Here is an 18,300-nt window from a genome sequence, read left to right as displayed (position 1 = left end):
ATTAGTGGTAAGAATATAGCCAGAGTTCAAGAAAGGATGGAAATTAGGAGCTTGAAGGCTATCATGACTCTTTCTCATCTCCGCTTCTCTCTTCCCAAGAACGCTGTCCTCATTTCTTCGCTCTTACCCTTCTCCAACCATATTATTGGAATCTGCCCCTCAGCCTGTCAAGTCTATGTGTTCCAGCCAGAAACGTGGGCTTGTCGTTTCTGAATTGCAATTTCAAATTTCTAGGAAAGAGGATCTGACTGGCTCAGCTTGGATCATATGTTCATTGCTGTCCCAGGCAATAATGACAAGGGAAGCAAGAGTCTGTTCCAAAAATAACTTCCAGAGGCCAGCTCCTGTAAATAGAGGTTCAGTTCCTGGGGGTAGGTGGTGGGTGGAGAGGAGGAGATGGAGAAAAAGAATGAGAGAGAGAGAGAGAGAGAGAGAGAGAGAGAGAGAGACTAAGCTAAAAGGCCTTATGTCGCTGAACCTCAGATTCCTCATCTGTAAAATGCAGATAACACCACTACCCCAAAGAGTTACTTTGAGGAGTAAATGAGACATTGTACATAAAGTCTAGCTCACACTTTGAATGAAGAAGGTATTCAATAAATAATTAATGAATGATGTCTATAAACAAACAACTATTTATCAGTGGCTGCATGCATCAAGAGATAAAATAAGTAGAAGTTCTAATACAAAGGTTATGGGTTTTAATTTTATATAACTATATTTTTCACACTTCAATTCTGAAAACCTGAGATTGTTATGAATAAATAATTAAAATATTAAGATCTTGAACCCTATAGAGATTTACAGTCTCACCAAATTTTGCATCTGAGTTTTTAAACATGAATTTATGAAAGTGCAAATAAGCTTATTACAGTAGGAAACTGTTGCTAACTCACATGATTTAATATGGCTCATGTGATTTACCAGGTCAAGCAGATGGAGGTTTTATAAAAACAATTTATTCCCAGGCTTCCCGCCTGTCACTAAGTTGCAAGTTCCTGCCCAGAGGCAGTTTTTATGGCAGTCTTTATTACTCTGATCTTCCATGCCAGCAAAAGAGAGTTAGAGTTAGAAACTCCTCCAAACCTTATTTCGAACCCTATTTGGCTGACACTGTAGATGGCCGTGTTTCAATGCTGTCACCCCATATCCTCTTCCCACTCCACTGCCACAGACCAAGCTGCCCTCTGGAGAAAGAATAAACTTCGAACTCTTCAGCTTGGCAGTTCTGGCCCTTTATAATCTGATTCCAGAATATTTTCAAATCTATTTCTCATTATTCCTCATTAAGTTCCAGTAGCCTCCTTTGCATTTTCTAAACATCCTTCAATGTTTGGACTTGATTTTCCTGCTCATGCTTAACTTTCTGACTGGAATAACCTACCTACTCCTCTCTGTTTATTGAAGTCCCATCCACCTCGTCCCGATTCCTCTCCTCATCTGTCCAGTACTTATTATCTGCTGTGGCATATCTTGTTTATGCCAGTGGTTTGTATTAGTTGTTAAACAATATATGACACTAAAAAGTCATTAAAGAAATGATAATTTCATCAAACACTCATTAGTTGGTTAATATTTAAACAAAATTCTGTATGCCAACAACAAAATCCTGGTATATTTTGTGAGGGGGTACAAATCAGTAAGACTTGGGAATACTACTTCTAAAAAAGAATTGCAAAGGAAAGTTAGATAGGTGTTGGATTTTTCATTTGCAACACATGGGAGTTAGTAGAACAATGTTCACTAACAATTTAGATGAAATGATTATAATCTAAGAATCCTTCATTTATGAATGATGAGCACAAAAATTTTTTAGCCATGAATTGATTAAAAAGGTATACCACCTGTATCAACTCAACTTTTGGTTGAAGCTGATAGAAACTCAGCTCATCTATTTCCATATCCATCGATAAAGACCTTAGACATGGATCAATGATGTCATCAGACCCTGTTTCCCCATCTCTTGGCTTAGAAGCAGGAGGCCACCAGCTGCTTGAAACTCACATCCTATAAGTTTAAAAATCTTTGAATAGAAAGTGAGTCTCTCTGATGGATTGGAAGAAAGAGTCCAGGATTATTAGCGTGGTATGCCTTTTGATTGGAAGAAGAACTAGGTGAAGTCAGCCTTGCCCAAAACAATGAATGGATTTGCCACAGGAAAGTGGGGATCTGGAACTAGAGAAAGGGAAAAGTGATACTGAATAATATCACTTTATTATATACAATAATATAATTGTACAGTGGCCCACTGTACAATTCATGTATGATTACTAAGAAAATTAATGTAAAAAATATTCAAAGCAAATACCAAATAACACTAAGATAAAAATATCATGCAAAAAGAAATGGCAATATGGGAGGGAAGTGGGGAGGGGTGGGAGGGGGGAATGGATTGGGAGTAAAAAAGAGAAAACTGTATTTGAACAATGATTAAAAATAAATAAAAAAAATGGCAATAAACAATTCTTGTATTAAAATTTATAATTAATTTTTAGTAGGTCATGGTGAAATGTGATTGAGATCTAAGAGAAGGATCCTTGATACAGAACAGATATCTATAAGAAAAAAATCTATTTGTGTCTTTAAAATAAATTATAATTTCTCTCAAGAAAATCTAACTTTTGAAGAGATAAAAGCTCATAAAGTGGCAAAATAGAAGTATATTCCCGGTTCATTTTCATTAGAATGAGGGAATGGGAGGAGGAAAACTAACGCACACAAATAACCTACTTTCATCTGGGACTATAAAATATATTTCATATCAATAAAGAAATGTATGCTTAATATGACTAAAACTAGAAAGGTAACTTATCAGAAAAATATGTAGTGTAACTCTCATATTAAATAATAGAGAAAAAAAGAATTAAAAACTTCACCAAACTAGTAAGGAGAAGAAAACAGAGAAAGAGGAAGTGAAAACAAAATGTAATAAAAGGTATCTGTAACATATGATGAAAGAAACATAACTAAACATACCAATTAAACAATAAATGTAATAAATTTAGTGACAAAGAGTTATAAATTGGAGAAAAAATCTGACTATTAAACTATGTATAGGAAACCAAAGGAAACAAAAATGTTGAAGAAATCATTTGTAAAGTACTTAAATAGCATGAATGGGAGATAGCCAATTAGAATAGATGTTTTTATTATAAGTAACTGATATTGATGCATCAGTGGGTATCAGCTTCCTGTTAGCCCTGTCAAAGAAACACTGAGAACTGTATAAGACATATGAAAACCAAGCAACAACAGAAGACAAAACTATTATCAAATAAAGTAGATTTCACAGCAAAACATTCAGTAAGACAGAACAGGATATTTTGAATGATAGAAAGAACATGTAACTGCCACAAACCCTTATATGCCAAACAGAACAGCAGTGAACTATGTAAGATAAAAATTCTTCAAAATAGAAGGAGAATTTGATAAAACCACAATCAACATCATTTTTGGGATCTTTCGTTTGGGGCTATTGGGTTATTATGAATAAACCCTCCATGAACATGAAAGTAAATATATTTGTAAACATATGCTTTTATTTATCATGGGTAAACACAGAGGAGAGGAATTGCTGGATCATGGGATAAGTGCACATTTAACTTTATCAGAAACTATCCAATGGTTTCCAAAGTAGTTGTACCATTTTGTATTTCCACTAAAAATATTGGAGTTCCAATACTTCACCAACACTTGGTATTATCCATGGTTTTTTTATTTTAGCCATATTCTAGTGGCTAATAATATGTAGTAATAACATGGGGTTTTCACAAAAACTGAGAGAATATTTTAATGTTTTTAGTTCAGTCTCTGGCAATGTAAGTATACAATAAATATTAGTTATCAGAACTATTATGTAACAGAAAAAGGGTTATTATAGGTGTACAATAAAAGGAATGGCTATAAGTTTGAAGAAAAAGATAATGCAGAAAAAACATGAATTAATGAAACAAATAGTTTATAGAAAAAATTATAAAAAGACAGTAAGATATAAAAATATTCTCACCCTCACTAGTGGTGAGAAAAGTAAAAATTAAGACAATAATTTAGTATTATTGTCTCCCATTTAATTTACAAAAATAGTGAGACTGCTAGCATCAGTGTTTTGTGAGTGTGGAAAGAGGGACATTTTTTAATATTATTGATGAGAATGTAAATTGCTGTAACTTTGGGGAAAGTAACTGGGCAGTATCTGACAAAATTTTAAATGTGAATATATTTTAAATTGGCACTTCCACTTCTAGGATTTTTGTCATTCATCAGTAAAAACACAAGAACACGATAATGTAGTTTACAACAGAAACAATGACAAATTTCCTAGACAGCCATTAATGGTAGAATGAAGGAATAAATTGCATCCAACCTTACTAAGGAATATTATGCAACTATGAAAGGAAAAAGGTAGGTCTTTATGTGTTGTCTGGAGAAATTTTACATATTTATGTATTGTTAAGCAAGTCATTGAACAATATTTATGGTATGATTTCATTAGCAGAGTGACCTTCATGGGCCACAAAATCAGATGTGCACAATATATATGTAACTGCCTCTATTATTTTTATGGCTGAACTTAAGTTCTGTCTTGAATTCCCGTTCAGTCTGATGACAAAAACCGAATCCTCTTCAATGCAACTTTTCTACCCCTTCTGCTCTTGTCTTTTTCCTCTGGGGTGGATTTAGGGAGACACAAGACCTTGAAGTATGTGAGTGGGGCAAGCATGGGACAATTGTCCTTGGTCTTCATCTGCTAGTGTCCCTAGTCTCTGAGATCTGCCAGCAGCTGGTGCCACATTGATTGTAGCACAAGGGCACACATTCTGCGCTCACCAAGGAACCCTAGGGGCATAACAACTGTGCATGCGCTGTAGTCCTGCTGCATGCTGCTTTTCCTTCTAGTTACTCATTCGCAAGCAGCGAGTGTGACCAAGGCAAGCGCAAGGCAGCAGCTGAGCAGAGCTTTGACAGTCTTGTGGAAATAACCTTCAAAAATTAGAGTTTAGTGTTACCAAGTGCTATGGACTGAACATTTGTGTCCTCCCCCAACCTCTGCCCAATTCCTATGTTGAACCCTAGTCCCCAGGGTGATGGTATTTGGTGCTGGGGCTTGTAGGAGTTCATGAGAATGGAGCCCTTTTGACGGAGTTAGTGCCTGTATAAGAAGAGATATGAGAGTTTGCGCCTTTCCTTCTCTCCATGAGACGACACAATGAGAAGACGACATTTGTTAGGCAGAAGAGGGCCCTCATCAAGAACTCAACCATGCTGGCACTTGAGCTTGGACTTCCAGCCTCCAGAAGCATGAGAAATAAATGTTTGTTGTTGCAGCCCCCTAGTCTGTAGTATACTTGCAGTAGAATCCCGAAGGGACTAAGAGACCAATCCACACAGAACTTGAGGGGCCAAGAACCTTAAGGGGAGAAAAGCGAAGAGAAGTGGATCTGTGAGGCCTTTGCCAAGTCTTAAGTGGCCTGAAACAGAAGGCAGCTGGTAGGAGGTGAGAAGCCTAGAGTTCAGGGTCTGCTAAGGAGGACAGACGCTGGTAGATGGTCCAGCTCCTCAGTTGGTGCCCAAAGGGCTATACCCGGGAAATGAGGGTAAACTAGAAACAGCTCAGCTCTTTTTTAAAAGGATGAAATTAGAAACTCCTTGTCTTTTTGGCTTTCTTCTAGCTCAATAGTTTGTATCTTTTCTGTTGTGGTCAAAATTCACTTTGAAAGTGTTCTTCCAAGGTTATTGTCAGATGTTACAGACAAGAACCATATTCTTTTGGTTCTCTTTTCATTTCTGTTTAATAACTTTACCCTTTGAATAACCAGTGTCAAAGGCAAGTTTGAAATTAAGAAAGACACCAGATTCAAATAGGAAAAAACTAAATGCACAAAATATAAATCTATATACATTAACCGGAGAAGATAAAACTTCCTAGGCAGAACTGTTAGTGAAATAGAGATGACAAATGTGAGGTGTCTTAATGAGTACCTAGTCCATAGTAGGACTTCAATAAATTATAACCCTTATAATTCTCTCTTTAAGGATTGTTTCTATGAGATTGAACATAAGAGTATTCCTTCCAACCTCAACCAAGTATATGTTTGGAAAAGCAGGACACTATAGTAAGCTCTAAAGTTTTCCCTTTAATAGCTTCTATTTTTTACATTGTGGACAATCATCTATGATCACTGTTTTTCTGAAACCAGAACCTTTGAAGTTACAGTAGGGTTGAATACAGCTAAAGTTTAGTAAAAGAATCAGAGAGGCTTAGAATAGAGGTTCCTCATTCTCACTTTAGCCTCCCAAGAACCTTAGGGGTTTTAGAAAGTAAAGCAGAGGGTTTAAAAGCTATTTTTGGCATTAAAGCTTTGCAGAAATTAAAAGTTTGTCACACCAGCAAAAATAAAGATCAGACTTCCTCAGGCTGAAATGATACCAACTGTGTGTTAACATTGCTTACCTCATGCTCTTCAGTAGCTTTCATCACTTGTTGATGACACCACTGGAATTTCTAGAATGAAATGGACGGGTGACATGTTTTTACAGAGACACATTTGGTGGCTTCAGTTCCAACAGAACATGTATAGAGTAGTCATGACCCTGGACACAAGTATTGCCCAACAGCTAGTTTAGGGTACTAGCTGCTGAGTTCACTTTCCCCTCATTATTATAATTAGTGCCATGACCATAAGAATGACTCATGTAATTATGAAATTTATAATACTAAATAAAATTGACATTATTGATACACAAACTGTCCAAGCAAAGGGCACTGAATGAATACATAACTTTTTCTTAACAAATGCTGTTTACTTGGGAGACACACTTTTCAAAACATGGAATTCACAGGTGGGAGATGTCTTGGGGGATCAAGATTTGGGAAATCGTCCGCTTGACGCACAGACCAAGACCTTAGCGATGGGCGTCCTGAGAGGAAAGATGTGCTAGGCGACACTTGGAGGGTGAGGTGGCATATGAAGAAGTAGGCTCCGGAGAATATATATGATTTAGATTTTGGTGAGTAGAAGTGCTCCTGGAAGAGGGAACTGTGTGAACCAAAGCAGGGAGGAGCAAGGGGGAGCACCCACGGGGAGAGCTAGAGCAACAGTCCTCAGGCACCAAGTAGGAGAGGCTGCCTCAATGCATTCCTGGTGCTCCTGCCTCAGAGAAAAAAGCTCTATGAAGTTCATTTCTTAACATACCCTTTCCTGATGAATCTAAATTGCAGACATCTTGAAAGGTAGTTAGGAGATTGTTAATGCCAAAGCCAATAAAGTAGTATATTTCCTATTCTGAATCTTATGCCTCTTTCTTAGGCATCTACTACTTTGGGCTGTTAGCAATAAAGTTATACCAACAAAAAAAATGAAATAAAAATATGTATACCCTTTTTGTATACTATTTTTCTTTCTTTCTCTTTCACACACACGCACACACACACACACACACACACACACACACAATTTGTTAGCTTTTAAACTCCCTGCCACAAGCACTGATATTTATAGTTGTTCCAGAAAATAAACAAGCTCTAATTCCATTGTGATCAATAGGCTTGGGTTAAACATACCCAGTGTTAAGATTTGGTTTTAGTCATTCTTCCTAAGCTTTGATACTACCCCAAAATCTGAGTAACTGTTTTAATCTCATAAAGAGGGTCTTTTTTTGTCCACAACTTTTAAGCACAGAAAACCTGCACTTCATTTCCTAATGGCAACAAAATGGCTTAGAGTTAAGAGTCATTTTATGCTCATCTTTCTTGCTTTCCCAATCTTGGCATTTGGGTGGTTTGTCCTGTTGGAACTCATTATGTACTGGTCCTGTGAGTCAGACAGGGTTCATGAGCACATCTACTTTAGGCTCCTTGAGGAACCAAGACTGTCTGGAAAGGGCTACGTGGTGCAGGATCCCAGATACTGGCAAGGCAGAGGCCCCAGGGCTTGTATACGTCTACAGAGTGTTGCATTAACAACAATAGTGAGTCAAGAAGATCCATGCCTGGCATGGATTACTGAAGGAGATTCACATGTGAGGCATACACACAGAAAAGCTTAACCCAAATCTATATTTCTTATACTAAATAATCCTTCTTAATGCCCTGCTATCATGCTGTAGTATTAATATAATTAAGCCCAAATGACCTCCAAATTATATAATAGCGTTCACTTTCTTCGTGGAGATTAAGAAATCACCCCAAGCCTTCTAGGGGCCACCTCTACACAATAGGAGACCCAAACAGGAAGTTACAGAACTCTGGCTTTCTGGTTCAAATGTGTCATCTAATTAGGTAGCATTCTTTGTTTTGGCTAAAATTTTCCATCAGAGAGATGATATTTGGCATGAGCTACATGCTAGATAGATGACTGTGATCCAGAATTGCTTCATCCCTGAAATTTGTGTGGTATCCACCTCCTTCCGTTCCCCTTCTTCCAAAATTCTCTGTGTCCTCCCACCCCTTTCCCATTATGTCTGCAACCCTCATTTAGAGGGAGAGAGAAAGAATAAGTTCATTATACCAAAAATCCGAGAACAGTGGTAACTGGACAACTGACTTTTCCAGTTAATTTAGGATTAAATGGGCCCTTTTAGGTTTTTACATCTTAATTAAAATGAATTAATCCACACATTTTTGTTTTTACCTTGAAATTTTTGAAAGTCATTAAACTGACAAGGAGTCCTCACCTTGCAGAGCTGTAACTGCTGGGTAGAAGGGAAAGGATAGCAGGCAGAATATTATTGAGTCCAGGCTTACCATGTAATTTTTTTCTTACAGGCTTTGATGTTTTCTGATTTTGTTGGTGTTTTCTTTTTCTAGCAAGTCCAATACTGCAAAAGTAGCTAAATGAGAGCTTCTGAGTATTGCTCCTTCAGTTGATTGAATACTATGTCAGTGTCTCCCCTGGCTCACCACAGAGCTCTGGCCTGTCGCAAAGTTCCTGTTAATGCAGCCCCAGAATGCCAGTTTATCGAATGTGCACATGATGCAGCACTGTAAGAGCTATCACTAGGATAACAGTCAACATTATAAAGACTGCAACAAGCTGATAACATCAACTGAAAATAACAAAATTACTATTAAAAGGCGTGAGAGAATGGAAAGGTATTCGGGTTAAAAATGGTCTGTAGTCTCAAAAAAGATCCATTGTTCAAGTCGACAACTGCCTCTGCAGCAACAGCAGGTTTTCCTGGCTGCTTATACGGGGACCAGACTTGGGTGAAGAGCTCCCAGATGGACCTCCTGTGGGCTTCTGCTCAGTTCCTGGCTGGAGTGGTAAACCCCATAGCTTCTTTTTGGTACAGTCCCTCCCCTTCAAGAATGTCGACTCATCCTGGCTGGTGTGAAAAGTAGGAGGTCACCCCCCCACTCCCGAATATGATCACTCTCCAGTCAGCCTTTGGATGAAGATTTTCCCACCTCGCAGAGTCATGGCTCAGGTCCCTCTGGCTGCCAAGGGGTGCTCTTCCTTGGTGGCCCCACTGAGATGGGCAGCTCGCTAACCACCTAACTAGAGACTGAGACACTCTCCTGCCCTCATCCGTGCTATTCATCTCCAGGTGTGGTCCCTTAGAGGCTTCTTTCTACGTCTGCCAGCAATAACCAAAAAAAGAGTCCTGTGTTCTAGTTTTCTGCCAAGGGGCAGTGAGCACCAGTGGATTTGTTTGTCTACTTCTGACAGCACCAGAGGCCACATTGATGGCTCCTTGGTTTCTTCATAGAATGCAGGGTACCACTTATTGTGGTACCCTACTTAGCTTGGGGCTTTAGCTAAAATCTTAAGAAAATAAGAAAAATCCCATTCAATGTGTTGCCATACAACATATAGAACAGTAAGCAACACTTAAAAAATGCAAATATATTGTTCCAATTTGATAGCTTCTCTACTATTCTCATCTATTATCAATGATTTCTTATTCTGTCCAAGAGTTCCATAGAGCTAGTTAGGACTTGCAATTAGATCAAAAATCCCTGTCTTAGAGCCTTTTAATTGCCATGTATTTTCTCTCTATGCTAGCTGGCTCTAGTGCTAAGCATGTGGGTTATCTATCAGTGCAGTCTCTCACTTTCTTCTTATAAAGGAGAAAATGTCTTTCTGTAACATGAGATTTTATAAAAGCTGGAGTGTAAGAGAGGAAAAATATAAGGCCGCTGATTGTGATTATTGTTATTTGATTATAAGGAACGGCTTTCTTCCTCAAAGGAGAAATTTTCCTTCATTTCATTAGAAATCCCACTACTAGCCCTGGCTGGTGTGGCCCAGTGGACTGAGCGCCAGTCTGAGAACCAAAGGGTTGCCAGTTCAATTCCCAGTCAGGGCACATGCCTGGGTTGCAGGCCAGGTCCCCAGTAGGGGGCACATGAGAGGCAACCACACATTGATGTTTCTCTCCCTGTCTTCCTCCCTCCCTTCCCCTCTCTAAAAATAAATAAATAAAATCTTAAAAAGAAAAGAAAGAAAGAAATCCCACCACTGTAGGGATGAGTGTCTTCAGGGAGCACAGTTTCAATTCTTGGCATTATCACTAATTTATTATAAAACTAGTTAATCTCTAAGGTCCCTTCCAGCAATAGAATTATGTAATTTCATGTACTCTGTATTTACCAGGAGGTTCAGAAAACTCCCAAATCAACTTCAATACTGTTCCAGATTTGTGAGAAATTCCCATCCTCCCTTCACTTCTGTCATACACATCTTGTTCAAGCAAAGGTTTTTGAAGATCTATGTCAGGGCATTTCGACCGAGTAAGAGCTCAGATTTGGACATGTTGGTTGAACTACATGGCTTCTACTGGAGGTCCTATGTGTGCTCTAAACAGACAAATGGTTTAAATATCATAAGATGCTCAGGACATTTAAATCACTGTCTGGGCACATCACTGATCTGCATGTGGCCTTGGAGCCTCATGAAGAGGCACTTGAGCTTAACTACCACCAACTAATATATATACCTGTTAAGCCTGGGAGCCTACTGAAGGTCAAGGGAAAATGCTTCTCCTCCAGAAAAGCAATATTAGACAAGGAATGTCTGCAGGATAGGCTAGAATTAGAGGATGGGACAGGAGAAAGCAGAGCTTCAGAGAACAGTATGAGGTTGTCCTGGAATCCACCTTGGCCCCACTTGCCCCTAGGAACATGTTTGCTCTGAGAAGGGGAGATGCATAATAACTGAATCTGTATAGGCCCATGCCATTCTGCTGGGGACCTGCCCTCTTCCACAGGGGTGGTAAATTTGAAAGAACCATGTTGAGAGGAATCCTAGACCCTCATCTCTACCTTCCTCTGCTGCCACCAAGAGAGCTTGATTTCAGAGTCTCCAGTAGGAGAGAGAAAGTGGGAACCACAGCAATGCAGAGATAGGCACTGGGTTGTCTAAAAGGTCCATATGTGTTTTTTTTCTGTAAAATAAAAGACATATCCTTCATTTCACCAATAACTTTATTGATTTGGATATTTTTGAGTATGTCAGGCTATCTCCTCTGTGGTATATATAGTGTTGCTTGTTCTCAATTAATGTCTTGATTTGATCTCTATGAACTTTAACTGGTCTACCCAACCATGGAGCAGCATCCAATGAGAAATCTCCAGCATGAAACTTCACAAACCACTTCTGACACATTTGATCAGTCACAGCACCTTCTTCATACACTGCACACATTTTTTTTTGGCATTTCAGTTGCATTTTTACCATTCTTGAAATAATAAAGCATAATATGCCAAAAATGTTGCATATTTTCTTCCATCTTCAATATTAAAATGGCTACACAAAAATTCACCAATTTTGATGTTATTTTAATACACACTGATATGACAGCTCTCACAACACAATCTAACAAAATTGTTTCAAATGAACTTAAACACAACTAAGTGCTACTAGAGCTATCTTACAGCAAAAACAACTAATGAACTTTTTGCCAACCCCATAGAAATAGCAAAGGGTTTCAAGCAGCACTGGCTGAGAAAGCAGCTACCCTGTGGGCTTCAGAAGTGACAGTGATTAGTGCCACTAAGTGGGAATGGTAGCAGAGTTTCAGCCAAGCTGGGGACTGGAACAGGTGGCCACAGCCCCAATGAGCAGAAGGGAGTAGAGGAACCGAGGGTGAAGCTCAGATTATAAAACCTGACTCTCTGCCAGGCAGACTCCTACATATGCACAAAGGTAGGGTGAGCTGAGGTCCCGGCATTTGCTAGGTGGAGGAAAATAGATCTAGCAAACCAAAAGCCAGTGGTATACTTACCAGCAACATGAGATGGGGATGGGGGCACACCCTAGGGACATTCACACAGCTCCTGTTTTAATACAGCCTGACATACTATCTAAAACATTCATACTGTGCAGGTGCAGGTGCATGTATGTGTGTTCTATGGTAATTAATATATAGTTAAAGTTCTCCAAACGTTCAGCCTCTACCATGGGCCGCCTTGGGGTTATACTAGCATTTCCCACTGACACTCTGAAAGCCAGACCTTTGAAAATTCAGTTAAGTGCAATTTAACCATTGTTTAGTCAGCAATTATTTTGCACCCAGAATTGTTCGGTAGGAATATAGAGGAAATATTGAAATGGTAATCATTACTATTTATTGAAGATTTGCTATGCACCTGGTATTTAATCCTCACAACCACTTTGTGAACTAAGTAGTACTAAGTGTTAAATAACATGCTGATTCATGTCTGTAAAGAAAAAAAAAGATATATGCCTGAAGAGCAAAAAGTGTCTCTCTACTCTGTATCACTTAGATGCTGCTTATTTGGTCTCCACTTCTACCCTTTGTGAGCTGGTGGTTGGGATTTGAAATGAAGCTAAGCTAAAAACTAAATGCACCTGCCCTGAGGACCCAGCATATTCCTGATAACAAGGGGCCTGCATAGAGGGTCGGTAGGACCTGGAGGGAGAAACACCTGAGTTTCCCAGCCCAGTGAATGCTTACTCCGTGGGCTGCCTGATGACAGATAACATCCAGTGCAATAAAACACTACAAGCTGAAGCTCCAACCTGTGAATCCACAAAGGGTACAAATTACATCTCTTTGGGGGAAGGCTCAGTGAATGGGGCAGCAGGATTTGAGGTTGAATATGAGCTGAGGGGAGGAGCTGAGTTGTTAAATCTTGTGAGGAGGGGGAAAAACGAATTGAAGTAATAAAGAGCTGCAGAGAACCCAGGTTCACTAGGAATAGCCTGTCAATCTCACCAATTATGCATATGGAAAAATACTTTTAAAACACCAGGAAGAAAGATAACCCAAGCTCTCCTGAGAGCTTCAGGATTTCTCCAGAAAGCTGAGGATTTTTGTTCCACTGAGAAGTAAGAGTGTCAGCAGGGAAAACCTTTTTTTTCTCCACCTCGGAGATGCATCAGGACTGCTGCAAAATCAATGAGGAAGTGAGAGGATATGCTCATTACAGTTGAACAACCTTGGAGCCCAAGGAGGGAAGGAGCTAGAGAGGCAAGGGTCAGGACCTGAGGGAGGGTTTCGGGGGCTGGGGGGGGGGCGGGGGGGGCGATGCTGAATGGGCCAGATGGGCAAGTCACACTGCAGACAAAAAGCCCTCCCCTTCCCCACAGAGCCACCCACCCTGACCTCCAAACAATGCCCAGGGCACAGATTTGTTCCCCCTTATCAGCTGCTTAGCTCAGCAGCTGCTGCCATGGATTTCTGTTTCCACATCTTGCCTTTTTTCTAACAGTTGCCTTTTTGTCTAACTTTTGTGTGAGGAGGGTGGAGGTGGGGGGGGCACGAGCAGAATGGAGGATGGATTGATGGCTGTCAGAGAACTGAGTGCTTCAAGAGGGGCAGAAAATAGACTTAAAAAAATAATAACCTCTGGGAAATCCGGAGGCCTAGAAAATACACAAGAAGAGCTGGTTATTCATTTTCTTCCTGGTCACTCTGATCAAGGACATTGTCTTCTTGGAATTCCTGTTGCAGGGTGGAAGTGGGGGCATGTATGAAACGGATTATAAATTATTGGTGCCTAAGCCAGCTATGAAAATAAGGGCTGGCTCACAGGCCATGCCAGGAGGCCGGCCTGTTGAGGGTTAGTGCAAATCTAAATGAGAATCAGGCAGGGAGTCTGATGAGAGAGTAATGCAATACCTTGTATTCTTCTTTCTGGAAGCAATTACGTTTGGTAAAACAACTACTTGAGCAGAGGACTGAATGAGTTTATAAACAAAGATTTCAAAGCGTTTTTGTGACAAGACTATGCAGGGATAACTGAGTCTATTAGAAATGTGGTTACTTCAAAGATATGCTTTTCTTGTTTAAATTGAGTATAAAACTATGGCAACACAACAGAAGAATAGATAAGTAGAATGCTGTGCAATAGTAAAATAAGAAACATGATTTTTTTCTGCTGCCCAACAAAATGACTGCTTCATTTTTCCTTGTGGCATTTTCAGAATGCCAGAGAACTGTCTATTCCCACTTAACTGGGTGAGGAGGGTGGCAGGGAAGTGGGACAAGGGATATAAAGAGATGGAAAACCTGTTGTCTCGGAAAGAGCTCTGAAGGAAGGGGGTCAAAGGGATCCAGTGCAGCGGCTCTGTGGCTCCAGTGACTCCTCCACATACTTTTCTTACTCAGGTCCCTCGGGGCCACTTTGTCCTTCCCTATTCAGGTGAATCCAACTCAGTTCAGAGGCATTTATTGCGCATACCCCTGTGCTAGGTGCCATGTAGGATGCAAGGCTGAGGAGTTGCAATGAGGATGGTGATTGAAGATCAGATAACCACTGTATATTTGTGGCTCACCTTGCACCAGGCCTGGCTAAGGACTTCCCAGATGCAAGCCCTCAGTGTCCTGATGACTATATCATCTCCAGAGCCTGGGTTTAAATCCCAGCCCACTTCAGATGAGTTTTTTGACTTCTCCAAGTTTTGTTTCTTATTTCTATAATAGGGATAATAATAGTACCAACCTATATCAGGTTGGGTCCAGTTAAGAAAACCAGACTGCATTAGGTATATTTCAACAAAAATAATTTAATAACAAGAACTGGTTTTGTGAGGGGCTGAATGGGAAGAGAAGGCTGAGGCAACCACAGATAGTAACCGTAGGAAGCAGTGCCCACCTCTAAGGCTGGAAGAACAAAGGGAAGAGGCTGGGACCATCAGACGCAGGACACGTGGAGGAAGAGACCCACTGCTAAGTTTGTGGAGCCTGGTGAGGCTGGTTCTAGAATGTGGAGAAAGCTGGAACCAATGGCTGATGGTGAGTGAAGGGCTGTGGCTGGGTTCAGGGGAATACAGAAAGGAAATAATATCAAGCAAATAAAAAGGAATCTCCCCTTTCCAGGCCTCAATCTCCCTCGGGCACCCCCTATTAGCAGAAATTAACTGGAAACCAGCTGCCAAAGAGCTGGTGTGCAGAGTCCAAGCTCCAGCCATACACCAGAGTCTAGCAAAGTGTATCTGGAACTGAGAGAAATAGCCTAACAACCAGCTCAGTATTTCATAAAAGTGTTATGAGATTAAATGAGCTAATATTTATAACACTCTAGAATAATGCCTAGCATGTGGTAAGTGCATTATAATGAACTTTTTAAAAACAAATAAACACATTAATCCACCAAGAACCCATGTGGGAAGTAAATGGGAATCTCAGTTCTACCAATGAAGATAATGGGACTTCAAGAGGTCACATAAAATGTCCAAGGTCACACAAGCTCATCACTGGTGAAGTCGTGACTATCTGAGTCCAGAGCTGTTGTTTTAACCTCTGAGAGCCCCTTTGAGGCTCCAGGAAAACAGGCATGTAAATAAATCACTGCACAGAGAGACAGACTGTAAAAATGCAATAGGGGAGGAACAAATCACAGAGTCTGGGAGCATGTGGGAGGGAGGGCAGGCGAGGGAATCTGGAAAGACTTGCTGGAAGATGTGGTGTTTGAGTGGAGCTGTGAAGGAAGCACAGAGCTTCAACAGGCAGGAGCTGGGAGCAGAGGAAACACTGTGAGCAAAGGCCAGAGTGCAGGGTTCCCAGTGTGAGCACATGGACACAGAGGAAATAAACGTTCCTTACCACTTGCCTTTGGTGTAGACAAATAACAGATATAAGTGTCTCCAAATATTACTAGCAGCAATGTGAATTAAAGAGTTATTTTAGGGCAGTCATGCATATAAACATTGTGTATAATATTATACATTTATAAAGCAATAGGATTAGCCAAAAATAATAAATTTTTAATACATCTCCATTTTCTTAACCCATATGTATGGACATTAAAATATGCTTTCAGAAAACAAATAGTCTTGTTTGAAGATGGCTGACAACTAAAACTCTAACTTGAAGCTCTTTTGATACCCTTTTAACAAAGTACTGAATTTGGTTTCAAGTAAGTCCACCCTTGGAAGGTTATCCTCAAATTTGATTCCTATCCATTTTATTTAATTCAACAAAATGAGTGTATTCCTGGTCCCTGGCACTGTCCCAGGTACTGGAGATGCATTGACTTGTAAATGCTAGTTTTAGTCCCCAAGGGGCTCCATCTAGCAGGGCAACAGATAGATATGCAAATCTCTGTAATCGAAAAGCAAAGGTACCCATTGGACCAGAAATCTGGAAGCTCCCACCAAAGGAGAAGGCAATGGGATTCCTTTCCTGCCACCCCAAGAAGCAGTATTTTTTACTACGGTGGGAGAGTCAGTAAGTGGGACGTGAAGGAAGAGGGGCCAAGAGAATTACAGAGACTCATTAGCTGTACCTAGTGCGGGACCAGACCACAGGGCTGACTAGCTAAGCAAATTAAAGTTGTCTGGAGTTGGAAAAAGTTCTGGAACACTTTCATGGCTCTGAACCTGCTCTCTGTAATCCTAAGTTCTGCTCTAAAAGTAAGGAAGTTGCACTGAAACCAGAGAAAAACCACACGTGCCAATAATAATAGTTAAGAGTTTCTGAGCCTTCACTTCATGCCAAGCACTTTAATATAAAATGAACATTCTATCTAGACTTGTAGTTACTAGTCCCCAGGAACCATTCTCTTCTTCTTTTTAGTAGCAGGCTCCTCCTCTGAGCTTTAGTAAAGGACATGCATGCCTTTTCTTCTGGAGACAATATTGCCCAGGCTCCCTTGTAGCTTGATGTGACCACGTGAATTAGTTTTCACCAACAGAATGTGAGTAGAAGTAAGAATGTGTGCTACTTCCACATCACTTCCCTAATGGAGAGTTGCTTGCCCTCCCCTTCCACTTTTCCATTTCCCAGTGGCTGGGATGCTGATGTGCTTGCTATTAGTGCTTCTGTGAAGTGGAGGACAACAGCCTGGAGAAAGAACCTGGGCCACTGGACAGCTCTGTAGAGCAGAGCAGTCACCGCCTCTTGCTCCTGCCTTCTGCAGTTGCACCTGAACTGCCTTTAGCACCTTTCCTTTACTGTGGCCAAAGGTGAGGATGCAGGCAACAGGTGGGGACATGCAAGAGACTTATATGTAAACTGTATGTGCTTTAGTGAATAGATGGTATAAAAATTATATTGGTTTGTTTGGGAAATTTTGTTGTTTACATCCTGGTTTCTAGCTGAATTTTAAATGACTTAGGTTACCTATTAAATGTCCTCCAGGTGAGAGAGAGGTCATTGTATTGAGCCAAGGCAGACTCAACAAAGAGTTCTTGACAATTTGCTCTGTGCCAGGTACCAAAGCTGGGACACACACACACACACACACACACACACACACAGAATCTCTATACTCAGGATGTTTGTCAACTGGTAGGAAATGTGCAAATGTAAAAATAGTGTTGAGAGCAAAGTATTAGTTAATATCCTTGATTATAAGCAACCAAAAATTGGACTCAAACTGGTTTAAGAAAAAAAGATCATTTAAGGGCTTATGTAACCATACAGTCCAAGAGTAAACCTCACCTAGGCATTTAAACCCTACTGAGTTAGAATCTCCATGGAAAGACCTAGAAATCTGTATTTAGCCTCACCCCATCCCCCCACTAGGTAATTTTGATTCTGTTTTGGAAAGCACTATTTTATATAGATCATTAGAGCTGCAACTTGAAAACTGGACTGGAAAGGGGAGAGACTGTAGGAGGAGGCCACCCCTCCTGAGGGAGAGGAGGGGCTCCGGGCCCCAGGCAGGGGCAGTCCCGAGCACTGTGGCATCTGCTTTGTACTTAGACCAGGGCCAGAGAGCACACCCTGAAGGCTGCTTGCACCGGGCAGTTCGAAGAGAAGTCAGTAGGGAATGATGCCATCTGTCTGTTACTGTTTGAGGATTTACATGCCCTGTGAAAGTGGCTGTCACTTCCCTTAATTCACCCAACAACTATTATTGTGCAACTATATACCAGACACTGAGCTGGG

This window comes from Phyllostomus hastatus, unplaced genomic scaffold (assembly GCF_019186645.2).
Source record: "Phyllostomus hastatus isolate PE091 unplaced genomic scaffold, TTU_PhHast_1.1 phas_scaffold_317, whole genome shotgun sequence".
NCBI classification, from domain to species: domain Eukaryota; kingdom Metazoa; phylum Chordata; class Mammalia; order Chiroptera; family Phyllostomidae; genus Phyllostomus; species Phyllostomus hastatus.
The sequence above is the reverse complement of the archived record's forward strand: the minus strand, read 5'-3'. Positions refer to the sequence as shown.